The sequence below is a fragment of the Tripterygium wilfordii genome, chromosome 23 (genome assembly GCF_013401445.1).
Source record: "Tripterygium wilfordii isolate XIE 37 chromosome 23, ASM1340144v1, whole genome shotgun sequence".
NCBI lineage: Eukaryota > Viridiplantae > Streptophyta > Magnoliopsida > Celastrales > Celastraceae > Tripterygium > Tripterygium wilfordii.
This window is the reverse complement of record NC_052254.1, coordinates 5,713,666-5,727,175: the sequence shown is the minus strand read 5'-3', so window position 1 is coordinate 5,727,175 and position 13,510 is coordinate 5,713,666.

Below are 13,510 nucleotides of genomic sequence, written 5' to 3'. Positions count from 1 at the left end.
GTTTGTCAAATAAATAAGACGTCTCATAAGACGCTGATACATAGATGGATCTGACAAACAATCTCCTGAGTCTGGTGATAGCTTGAGGTTAGGAATCATAGGAGTAGAGGCAGGTTTACAACCAAGCATACCCGTATCCTGTAGAAGATCAGGAACATATTTCCTCTGGGATAAAAATATGCCACGACGAGAACGAGCAACTTCAATGCCAAGAAAATATCGGAGGGGACCTAAATCCTTAGTATCAAAGGATTTTCGCAGATCATCCTTTACCTGAACAATACCTGGGGAGTCATCTCTAGTAATAAGGATATGACCAGTATGCGTGAACAGTCAGGATGAACAGTACCAAAAACAGTGATGATGAACAGCATCGTGAACAGTGATGATGACGGTGAAAACCCTAAGGCTTCGATACCAAGAAGAATTGAATAATTTGTGTTGTATATTCATGTTGTGAGGTTGTACATTGAGAGCCCTAAATTAGGGAAACTAAATCAATCAAATCAACCTAATTCTAGGAAACTAAATCAAAGTAATTAAAGGGAATATTTACAACCCATAATTACAAGAAACGTAATATTCTCTCCTAATTCCAACACCTTGTCCATAGGAGACATGATAAAGTAGCGATCATTGTCTCATAGCTTTCATGAGATAGTCAAGTCTTATAAAGGGTAAGCGAGTAGGTTTCTCGAATGTAAAGAAATCCTTAGAACTTACATGATGAGGAAACAAGATCAATTCACTCACCTTTTTATTGGTCACTAGCACATGCAATATGAAACACATGCTATGGGGGAGTTGCTCTTGCTTAATCCAAGCTTAGAGTGTATGTCAACTCTGATAATAACACCATACAAGTCGTAATATGGTCGCTCACCTTACTTAGGCGACAAACTTGAAATCTCATATTTTGCATGCTTCTGTAGCATCAAAAGCGTTTTCACATTTGACTCTACTAATAGGCTCATGAAAGATTGGAAATCAGTTATGTCAATTCTTGTAAAAATAATATCATCTTAGCTATTACTAAAGTGATATTTACTTCGAATATTTTATAGTTTATAGCGCCACCGAAGTCGCTAACCAGTGTTTAATTTCAAATTAATCTCATTCTCAACACGCTCCTATAGCGTTAGAAATGATTGCTCATGTGAGCGAGTCAATCATGCCTATGACATACATTCAAAGTTGTACAAATCATTTCAAACAATGAAATCACAAAAAGATAAACTGAATAATAATATTCATAAAACAATCTATATACAAGAGTTTGTGAAAATAATGGTATACTGTAGTATCCCATTTTGATCCGGCCCGAGCGACAATCAAATAAGTACAAATGGTACTCACGAGAATGTCCAGACAGAAGGTCATAGAAGTCATAGGAGCAGGCATACAAAATCCCATGCCCTTATAATCACAAGAATAAGTAATTCGATAAAAACTTATAGTAGTTGTTTGCTGTGCAATTCATTATTTTCTATGCAAAAAAGACACAAGAAGATCTACTTTTTAATACATGGGACAATATGGATCCTTCCAATATCCAACCTTTAACTTCTATGGGGGCAAGCTCAAGCAACAATAATAATACTGTCGATTTGACTAATTAAGGAGCTGCTGCCATGTCTGGATATCGTGACTATATGGTTAATTTGATATGGTTGGACCATTATAAGAGCACATGCATCAGTTTCCCTTAACAAATTCCCTAAAATACAAACAAAATGCCACTTTTCCCTATTTTATAGATTTTTTATCCAACCAACGCTGCATCAGATTATCTATCATATTCTCTATTGTATTAAAATAATATTTCTTTCTCTTTTCTTTGTTTATTCTATTAATATAAACTACTTATATTTAAAATAATAAATTAATTCCATTTAAAATAATAGATTAATTATATTTAATATTAATCAATTACTGTTATTGAAAATAATAAATTAATGTTTTTAAAAATTGGAGAAGTTTAACTTTTTTTTTGGTTTTATTTTATGATCTGGGGAAGAAGAGATGTTTGTCGGAGAGGGAGGAGAAGAGAAAAAAGTGAGGAGAGAGAGAGGAGAGAAAAGAGTGAGGAGTAAGAGCACCCACAGTGGGTAGCTCTCCTTCAACACTCTATAACCATTTATTCCCTTGCCCACTCCTTAATCTATAGCACTGCATTTAGCTTCACCCACAATGGGACCTAGTTATCTAACACTTTATTTTCTACTATATCAACTACCAACCTACCATCCCTCCATGTTCTTCATTTTTTAGTCTTTGTACTTAATTTTTGATGCAAAAATTTGAATGATTTCACCAACTTGTACTACATTGCAATAATGTAAATCATTACTTATCTAACTACAAACCCACCTTCTGCCATTCACTCTCTCGGTAGCCATTCCACAAGAGCAAATACACTCATTTTGCCATTGTCATTGGACTCATCATGACAGGATCTTCAAAATGGTCATACCAAAACCAATACTTGAATGAATTGTTGCTTCTTCAAGAACAAGAGCTCGAAGATATTGCCATGATAGAGCAGGTAGTTGCCGATCTCGAAAAACCGTGCCACCTAGAGTCAACACACGCACATTCATAAATCGAGATCGTATGAAAGCACACAAAGATCTTGTGAAGAAGTATTTCGCAGTGGACTGTATTTACACACCACGAATGTTTCGACACCGATTTCGAATGCGAAGGGAGTTGTTTCATCGTATCCAAGCTGACTTGGAAGAGGTTCAACCATATTTTAGATTGAGATACGATTGTGTCGAAAAGGCAGGATTTTCATCCATCAAAAAAATTACTACCGCGTTACGAATTCTTGCTTTCGGTAACCCAATAGATTAAGAGGATGAAGCTCTTATGATTGCAGAGACGACTGTAATAGAAACTGTACGTATATTTTCTGACACTATTATTCAAATATACTCTTAGCAGTACTTACGCGCTCCAACTGCAGTAGACCTCACTCGACTGCTCGAAGAAAATAAGGCCCGTGGTTTTCCAGGAATGATAATTTCTTTAGATTGTATGCACTGGGAATGGCGTAACTGTCCAACTGCATGGCATGGTCAGTATATTGCACACACCGATAGGCCAACAATGATTCTTGAGGTTGTTGCATCACAAGATCTATCGCATCCAATCAATCAAACATCCTCGAATTGAGAAGGAGAAACATTTTACAAAGAAGCAAGAGGCGGCATGTAAGGATGTAAAAAGAGCGTTTGGGGTATTGCAAGCAAAATGGGCAATCACCCAAGGACTGATAAGATTTTGGGATGAAAAGACGGTTACTTCCATTATGAATTGTTGCATCATACTGCATAATATGATTATTGAGGACGAGTGGCACATTAGAATTTAACCTTGGCAACCGATTGTTGGTGAAGTGGTTCTCGAAGATTTGCTTGAGCATAATGAAGATCTCTTGCCTTGTTTCATCCATTCACGCATGCAACAAGTTCGGGATAAATCAATTAATGGCATGCTTAGGCGTGACTTAATGGACCACTTGTGGATGAATTTCAAAGGAGAAAGAAGTCGAATGTCATGATTCATTGTGATAAGTTGGGAGCTCTACAAGACCCCACTAGCGCACAAGATAATCCATAATCAAATACTTGCCATAATATGCATTAATACTTAGAAAATCCAAAATATTTGTGTTACACACAACATGAAACAAAAGGTTGAGTACATAACAAAAAAAGATGGCATTGTTGAAATTGCTTTTCCAACTCCCACTACTGTCACTGCCCCTATCTTTCCTACAATTGTTGTTATTGAACCAGCTCTTCCTATAGCGGCTTTTGATGGAAATGGACGACAGGTTTATGCCTACAAAGACCCCAAAACTCAACACTGTTATTGGGATCTTGATTGCACATGCAATGATTGTCTTCTAGGTGATTTTGAAGACGAATACTTTCATACAGAAAAACGCTCTAAGAAGAAGAAGAAAACTTCTCACACCACCAGGCAGAGACGGATCTGGTATACAATCACTAGGGGCCTGGGCCCCAGTGAAATTTTGGAAGTTTTTTAATTATATATAACTTTTAAGTATCAACCCAAGTCAAAATTAATTAGGCCCCCAATAATGTTCATCATTTCCTTCTTCTAACCTGTAAGAGTGGGACCGCCCAAATGGAAAGACAAAATCTTTCATTAATTAAAAGCTACGCACTTAGTTTTTTATTTTTTTATTTTTGTATAATGAAATTAATCAATTCTTTAATTTAACCTTTATGTCTTTCTTAATTTTGTATTCCATCAATTTTAATTCCAAACTTTTTTTTATTTCTTTGATCAATAATTATCTTTTTGCTTAAAAAGAATTATATAATTTTATGAAATGATTAATACTTTTAAGAATTATTTGTTTGAAATGTATTGTTTCATTGGATGAAGTTATTAGATTATATTCATCTCATATAAATAACCTCCAAAAAAATTTCGGGGGTGCTGCCTCCAAACCCCCACTACTCAATTGTGCCCCCAATGAATTTCGATCCTGGATCTATCACTGCCACCTGGTCTCTTCCTTTCTACAACAACATAATATAGCAAATAAGAACTAGTAGGGCCATCAATTACAGAGTAGATCACTACCTTCATTCAAAACCATCAAATTCATTTGCATCATTAAACCTGCTCTCAAGGTTAATTGGAGCAATGTTGTTTCCCTCCATGATATTCGACATTTTTCCTACACGCCCAGGGTTGAATTCGAGAGTTCGAATTCCATCATTCCAAATGCTCAACCAGAACGCATCGTGCGCCTGCCTAGTCCCCACAATTAGGTCCTTTGAGATTCTGATCTAGGACTCACACAATGTGACATCCTCATTAACTTTTCAATTTGGTGCTTTTCTATTACTCACTTGTGTTATGCGTGTTGGATTTTGAAGCGGCTGGGGCTGCGATTCAGAGTTTGAAAAAAGCTGGGCTAAAAGAGATTGAGAGTATGATCGGAACTAGGACTTTGTTGGTTGAGAATCAGTGTCCGATACATCACCAAATTAAGGAATAGATGACTATTGGTTAAGAAATTATTGCTAATAAAACGCAAATGCCGTTGCTTGCATTGGTGATGGAGTGAATGGAAAATCAAAGGGGTTTAGAATAGGATTATGGGTTGGAAATTGAGAGTTTCTAATCGGTGATTGGGGGTGTTCTTGTGTGGAGTTAGGATTCTCCATGGATGGAACAGAGGTTGCGATCATAGAGCTTTCGTTCGAAGAAGCTAGGGCAAATACGGAGAATTGAAGGAGAAACGTGTGAAGTAGAGTGAATTGGGCCCCCATTGCGTAACTTTTGGGCTTTTAGAGTGTACTCCAAATAAGGAGTGCCTCCAAATTTTTCAACCCATTTAGAGTGCCATTTAGCTTCCATTCTAGGCTTGCAGTGTTACACTTATCAAGAAAGTGTGTTTTGTAGTGCTACACATAGAGCCCATTGTGGATGCTCTAAGAGAGAGAAAAAATGAGGAGAGAGAAGCTAGGAGAGAGAAAGATGATTGAGGGGAGAGAGAGGAGATAGAAGAGAGTCAAGTAATAAAAAGTATTATTTTATGTTTAGGGAAATGAATAGTGGTTCTCTGATGTAGAGAACCACTGTTTATGTTCTGTAAAATGGGGAACCTTTAGGTAATCTGATGTAGAATTCTATTTTGACAAATTCTCTATAATCGTTCCCTATTTTACAGATAGATCCATTGTTAAGTAATATGATATGGATGCTCTAACACAACAAATGTTTAATAAAACACCCTCCATGTTAATGTTTAATGCTTTACCAGAACCAATATGGAATCCTATAATCGAATTGAGTCAGTTGTTTCAAGATTTATGCTCAACAACTTTACGAGTGGATGAGCTACAACAAATGTAACAAAAAATTCATGTTATCTTATGTAAGCTGACCGACACCAAAGTGTGTGTGTGTACTTACCCCAAGTGTAGGGTATCGTCAAGTAATAAACCGGTGAGTCCGGTATCGATCCACGAGGAAGCAATGCAAATTTGAAGTGAATGATATGCAAATGACTAGCTAACACTAATAAACACAATGAATATCAAATAAAAACAAGTAAAAGAAATGGGCCGAATGACTCAGTAGCATGACCGATTTTGTAATCAAAGTAAGCACAAATTGGATTTAAAACAATTAATTAAAAACCTAGTCTCTAGTCCGTCCCGGTGGCTACTCGGTTCTCATACTCAAGGTATCATTGCAAACACACACAACCATACACAATGCATTGTGTGATACTATCAATCATGCATATGTAAAGAGAATTGGGTTATAAGACTTCAATTCATACATGTAGGCCATCGGGTCTCTTAATCTACGATGAACGCAAAGGGATAAGCACCTAATATTATGAATTAATATTCCCCCTTGGGGCTTGGCTTGGCTAACACCCTAGTTTCACACTCAAAGATCAATTAACCATAACTCTCCCATGCACATTCCTAATTTAACCCAAAACCCCATCATCAATACACATAATTAATAGCTATGCAATGAAAAACTCAATTAATTAAGGAAATCATGCAATGGGTTTAACAATTCTCAATCGAACACATAAGATGCAATCCTTAGACTAGACAATCCAAGAATACAAGCAAATATGTCATTCCCATAGATCCAATCACACAACTATCACGAAATTAAAAGAGAGAAATCGAAGCTACGATTCTTTGAGCATACCTTAAGTAATCGAAACCGAGGACCCACCGTTTGGGACTAGAAACTAGAAAGAGAACTTAGCCACTCATCATAATGGACATAAACATCAATTTTATAGATGAAAATCAATGTCTACACACGAAATCACAAGAAACCAAGAAAAACTTAGAGAGAGAAATAGAGAGAAACAATGGAGGCAAGAAGTTGGAGGAGATGAATTCTTTTTGGAAGCCAACCAAATCTTAGGGTTTTCTTCTCTTTTTTTACAATAGAAAATACCTAACTACCCTTATAAAATCGTTTCCCATTGGTTACATACATGATTTACCCCAAATGCCCTTGAAATTTCGGTGCAGAAAATTACAGATTCGCCGTAGGTGTCCGGACGGGTGTCCGGACGCTTCATGCCTCCAACTTTGTCCGAACAAGGTCTGATTCCAAGCTCTTGTGATTTCCACCATTGGATCTTTTTTCCATCTTCAAATCTCGACCTTCAATTACATGTGCAAATCTTGGCATGTGCACTTGCAGCCATCTTTGACCATTTGATTAAACTTGCACCAAATCTTGACCTTGGTATCTCCAACAATTTCCTTTTAAATGTGTAGCAACTTGCAGCCATCTTTGACTCCAAAAATCAAGTAAGATCTTCTTTTAAGTCAAAAATTGCAAGCAAGAATGTTGTCTTATGCACAACCATTGATTCACCTTTAAATGATCATCTTAACCCTTCAAGTCTTGTTGTAATCTAATCCATTCATAATTCAAAACAATTCAATCTCGGCCATAGATTAGTGTACCGTTGGAGCTTGTAGTCTTCAAGAATATCTTCATAATCTAAGTCCCGACACCTCACAGCAAAAAGTGCCCAAAAAGTGCTCCAACTTGCCCAATTCAGTCATTTAAGCCCGATTTCCTGCAGAACCAACGGGAAACATGTATAAGGGTAAAATTACTTTATTTAAACACAAATGAATTACTATAAGCACTAGAACCTTCTAATTAGATAGTATTAGGACCTCAAAATAGAGGTCCGGTCACACCCCCCAACTTAGACGTTGCTAGTCCCTAGCAATGCAAACACTTCTAAAAATAAAATCCTAACTCACTGACGTAGGCATCACGGTTGCATTTAGCATATGCAACAAGCCTTTAAACCCCTAGGTCACCCTAGTGGACGAGTTGTAGTCTCGTGAGGGCTTATCAGAGCGATACCCACAAACACTTGCCAAGGGATCCACTATTACTTTGAAAGCACCATAAATGATTCTTAAGTTCTCACATGCAAGAAATAGAGCTAATCCCCCAATTTCCCCGCTAGTTGAAGACATGCAAAATCTTTAGAAAATCAATCTCAAATCCCCTCAAAGATGACTAAGAACATTTTTATACTATGAAAAATATAAGTGCAATCAAGCAAGACAACTCAATACATTCACACAAGTAAAACCTTGTTACGGAACCTTTTGGTGTTCATAAATCCCCAATCCCAAATGTACACAAAAACATAAAAACATTGTGCTAAGTAAATGACTTACACAATTGAATTAAATATATGTGTTTATAAAAGATAATTTGGATGGGCATAGCTTTGAGAAAGAAATCACCTACAAGAGCAATTAATGCATCCGCCAACTCACTTGCTTACCTTGAATCAAATTCATCAAAAGGTTAAATGGTTTGTAATGTGGCTAAGGGACAAGGTAGGAAGAATTTGGACTAGGTAACAAGTTGCAAGGTTAAGTTCAAACATGTGAGCTAAATTCTCATTTTGTCACCCCTTCCATTGCACCACAAATTCAAACACTTCTCATCCTTTACACACAAAGGATTAACTTTATTGCACACACCTCTTTTTGATTTTTTTTTCTATGCACTTTTTTTTTTTTTTTGACAAGCTCCTACTCAACCTTGCAACCAAAAGTGGGAAGTATTTAAGGAAGTGGTGCACACAAGGCTTGTAAGTGAAATAAAAAGGCTTAAAGAAATTTAGGCTTATAATCACTCACAAAGGAATAGGCTAAGCTCAAATCTCTCAACCTAATGACTCATTCAGTCCTAAGTTCACAGGCAAGTGGCAAAATACAAAAATCACACTTCTCAGTAATCAAATGTAATGGATGCAAAGCTATTGAAGAACACGTACATAAGATGTCAAATGAATATCAATGAATAGCATCACCCAGAACCCAATGTATATCAAGGAAGAATGGCTCAAAAGATTGAGAAGGGATAAAGGTAGTTTTCCAGACAAAATGATCCAAAAACGTAGTCATACATATGCTTCAATGCCAAGATGCCCACTTAATCACAGGTTTGATATCAAACTAGGTCCCAATCATCCCAAGAAAGATTGATCATAGTCATCCTACTCAATCACATGCTTCGACTTCAAAAAAGAAATCAAGAAACCTACTCTACACTTGCACGTTCGAACAAGAATAAGAAATTAACGTTGAAATTGGTAGTGAATCCCAAAAGCATCTACCATTCCCTTCCTAAAGTCCATCTAGCATGTATGAACAACAAAGCATAACACAATAGGATAGAGGGTAGGAAATCATACCATACTCTTCAAAAGTGATCGGAATCATGAGAAACGAAGCGTATCCTGAAAAAGTTAATACCAACCACACTATCCAAGCATGACACAACAAGATTTTATTTTATTTAATTTTTTTTTTAATTTTAATTTTTTTTTAATATTCACAAAAGCACATCAAAATAAAGCAAGTTTACAATGAATTCACAATATTCCCTCACCCCCCAACTTAAATGAGACATTGTCCCCAATGTCAAGCATGATAAACAAGGCAAGAACAAATTGTAAAATGCATTGTGAACATACAAAAACACACCAAAAATGAATGAAAAATAATCTAACACTACATATTTACAAGAGAGCTCTTTTCATGCACACTAGGAAGGAGTGGGATCCACAAGGTCCCATTCTTCGGCCAAATCATTAAAATTTTCCAAGTATGGTTTCAAACGTTGGCCATTAACCTTAAAAGTTTTTCCACTCCTAGGATCATCAATGTCAATGCTTCCATATGGGGAAACCTTGCGGACAATAAAAGGTCCGGTCCATTTGGTACGTAACTTCCCGGGAAACAAGTGTAACCGGGAGTTGTATAAAAGAACCTTTTGTCCCTCATGAAAAACTTTCCTCACAATGTGCTTGTCATGGTATCTTTTCATTTTAAGCTTAGTAATTTTGGCATTTTCGAAAGCATCATTCCTCAACTCCTCAATCTCGTGGATTTGGAGTTTGCGATGCCCCCCAACTTGATCGGTGGAGTCATTCAAAGTGCGAATGGCCCAATAGGCCTTGTGCTCCAATTCCACCGGCAAGTGGCAAGCCTTGCCATAGACAAGTCTATAAGGAGACATTCCAAGGGCAGTCTTATATGCAGTACGGTAAGCCCACAAAGCATCAATCAATTTTGAAGACCAATCTTTTCTATTGGGACCAACCGTTTTTTCAAGAATACGTTTAATCTCCCTATTTGCCAATTCCGCTTGGCCACTTGTTTGTGGATGATATGGGGTGCCAACTTTGTGCAAAATGCCATATCGTTTCATCAAAGTTCTAACCGGGGCATTGCAAAAGTGAGACCCACCATCACTTATGATGGCTCGAGGCATCACAAATCTTGAGAAAATGTTTTCTTTTAAAAATTTTATCACAACTTGGTGATCATTTGTTCGAGAAGGGATAGCCTCTACCCACTTTGACACATAATCCACACCAACCAAGATATACAAATAACCAAATGAATTAGGGAAAGGTCCCATGAAATCAATGGCCCAACAATCAAAAATTTCCAAGATGTTAATAGGTTGGAGGGGCATCATCTCACGTTTTCCTAAATTACCTAACCTTTGGCAATTGTCACAAGATAGGCAATAAGCATGGACATCTTTGTGCAAAGAAGGCCAATATAAGCCACTTTGAAGAATTTTGGCCGCGGTCTTTTTGGAGGAAAAATGGCCTCCACAAGCATATTTATGGCAAAAGGCCATGAGACTTTCAAATTCATTATTGGGGATGCACCTCCTAATCACTTGATCGGAACAATACTTGAACAAATAGGGGTCATCCCAAAAGAAGTTTCGCACATTGCGAAGAAATTTGGATCTATCAATCTTGCTCCAATGAGATGGCATTTTTCCGGACACCAAAAAGTTGGCGATGTCCGCATACCATGGAGTCAATTTGGAAGAGATGGCATTGGTGAGGAAGAGTTGTTCATCCGGGAAATGTTCATTGATGGGTATGCCATGTGAAATCAAATTTTGTCCGGGAAGTCTAGATAAATGGTCGGCCACTACATTCTCCACTCCTTTCTTATCTTTAATTTCAAGGTCAAATTCTTGAAGTAAGAGAATCCATCTTAACAACCTAGGCTTGGCATTCGCTTTTGAAAGCAAATACTTCAAAGCCGCATGGTCGGTAAAGATGATGACTTTCAAGCCAACCAAATAAGATCTAAACTTGTCCAAAGCAAAGACTATAGCTAGTAATTCCTTTTCAGTGGTGGTATAATTCACTTGAGCATCATTCAAAGTCTTACTAGCATAGTATATAACATGAGCATTTTTTTCTTTTCTTTGTCCTAGGACCGCCCCAACCGCCACATCACTTGCATCACACATGAGTTCAAAGGGCATACTCCAATCGGGAGTTTGCATAATGGGTGCGGTGGTTAGGGCACCTTTCAAATCATCAAAGGCTTTTTGACATTGTGGTGTCCATTCAAAAGAGACATCTTGAGCAAGCAAGTTACTTAAAGGTTTGGCAATGGCACTAAAAGAATTAATGAACCTTCTATAGAAACCCGCATGACCCAAAAAAGATCTCACATCTTTAACACATGTAGGGGGAGGTAACTTTTGAATTAATTCAATTTTTGCCTTGTCAACCTCTATCCCTTTGGATGACACAATGTGTCCCAATACAATTCCATGTGTCACCATGAAATGACACTTTTCCCAATTGAGAACCAATTGGCTCTCCTCACATCTTTTTAACACACTTGCCAAATTAGCAAGGCATTGATCATAGGTATCTCCATAAACCGAGAAATCATCCATAAAGACCTCCACAATTTTCTCAACCATGTCACTAAAGATACTCATCATGCACCTTTGAAAGGTAGCCGGAGCATTGCATAACCCAAAAGGCATGCGTCTATAAGCAAAAGTTCCAAATGGACATGTAAATGTGGTCTTGTCTTGGTCTTCTAAGGCAATCTCTATTTGATTATATCCGGAATACCCATCAAGGAAGCAATAATAGGCTCTACCCGCTACTCTCTCAAGGACTTGATCAAGGAAGGGTAAAGGGAAATGGTCTTTTCGAGTAACCATATTGAGTCTACGGTAGTCAATGCACATGCGCCACCCGGTTTGAATTCGAGTGGGAACCAATTCGTTCTTGTCATTCTTAACTACCGTAACTCCGGACTTTTTGGGGACCACTTGGGTAGGAGATACCCATTTGGAATCCGCAATGGGATAAACTATCCCCGCATCAAGCAATTTTAGCACCTCCCCCCTAACTACCTCCTTCATGTTCGAATTTAAACGTCTTTGCATTTGTCTAATGGGCTTAGCTTCCTCTTCCATGTAAATCCTATGAGTACAAACCAAAGGACTAATACCCTTCAAATCAGCAATTGTCCAACCTATTGCCCTTCTATACCTTTGCAACACTTGCACAAGTTTCACTTCTTGGGAAGAAGTAAGTAGGGAAGATATCACAACGGGGTATGACTCATTCTCTCCCAAAAATACATATTTCAGCTCACTTGGTAAGGGTTTCCTTTCCGGCGTTGGTGGATGCTCTAGAGATGATTCAAGCTTAGTCTTGGAAGGTTCTAATTCCTCAATGGGTGGGTTGAATCGTCCTATGCTATGGATAGCTAAAGACGCCAAAACCTCATTAATTTCCTCTTCCTCAACTAAAAATTTACTACCTTTTTCGCTCAAAGCTAGCACACCTTCCACCGAATCCCTAGCAAGAGTTTTCTCTAAGTTCTCCTCAACATATGAATGGATCCAATCTACTTCCCTAATGTCTTCAAACTCTCCCATTTGTTTAGACACATTAAAGATGTTCATCTCCGCTGTCATATTCCCAAAAGATAGCACCATGACACTATTCCTACAATTGATCAAAGCATTTGAAGTTGCTAGGAAGGGTCTACCTAGAAGGACCGAGATTGGTTTGCTAAAGCTAGGGAGGGGTTGAGTATCTAAAACCACAAAGTCAACCGGGAAATAGAATTCATCCACTTGAACTAGCACATCTTCAACTATTCCTCTAGGAATCTTGACGGATCTATCGGCTAGTTGCAAGGTAATTCTTGTAGGCTTAAGCTCACCTAACCCTAATTGTTGATAGACCGAGTATGGAAGGAGATTAACACTAGCACCCAAATCCAACAATGCTTGTTCAATCCTATGGTTCCCTATGACTATTGGAATGGTAGGGCAACCGGGATCCTTATATTTAGGTGGAGTGGTGGCTTGTAAGATGGAGCTTGCTTGCTCCGTAAGAAAAGCCTTCTCCTTCACATTCAATTTGCGTTTCACGGTACACAAATCCTTGAGGAACTTTGCGTACGAGGGAACTTGTTTGATGGCATCTAAAAGAGGTATGTTCACTTTCACTTGTTTGAAAAGTTCAAACATCTCTTTGTGTAGAGCCTCATTGGTTTTCTTCCCTAATCGGTGAGGAAATGGTGGCCTTGGGATACACTCTCTATCCTTAGACGTGTCTACCCTTGTCCTATGTGAT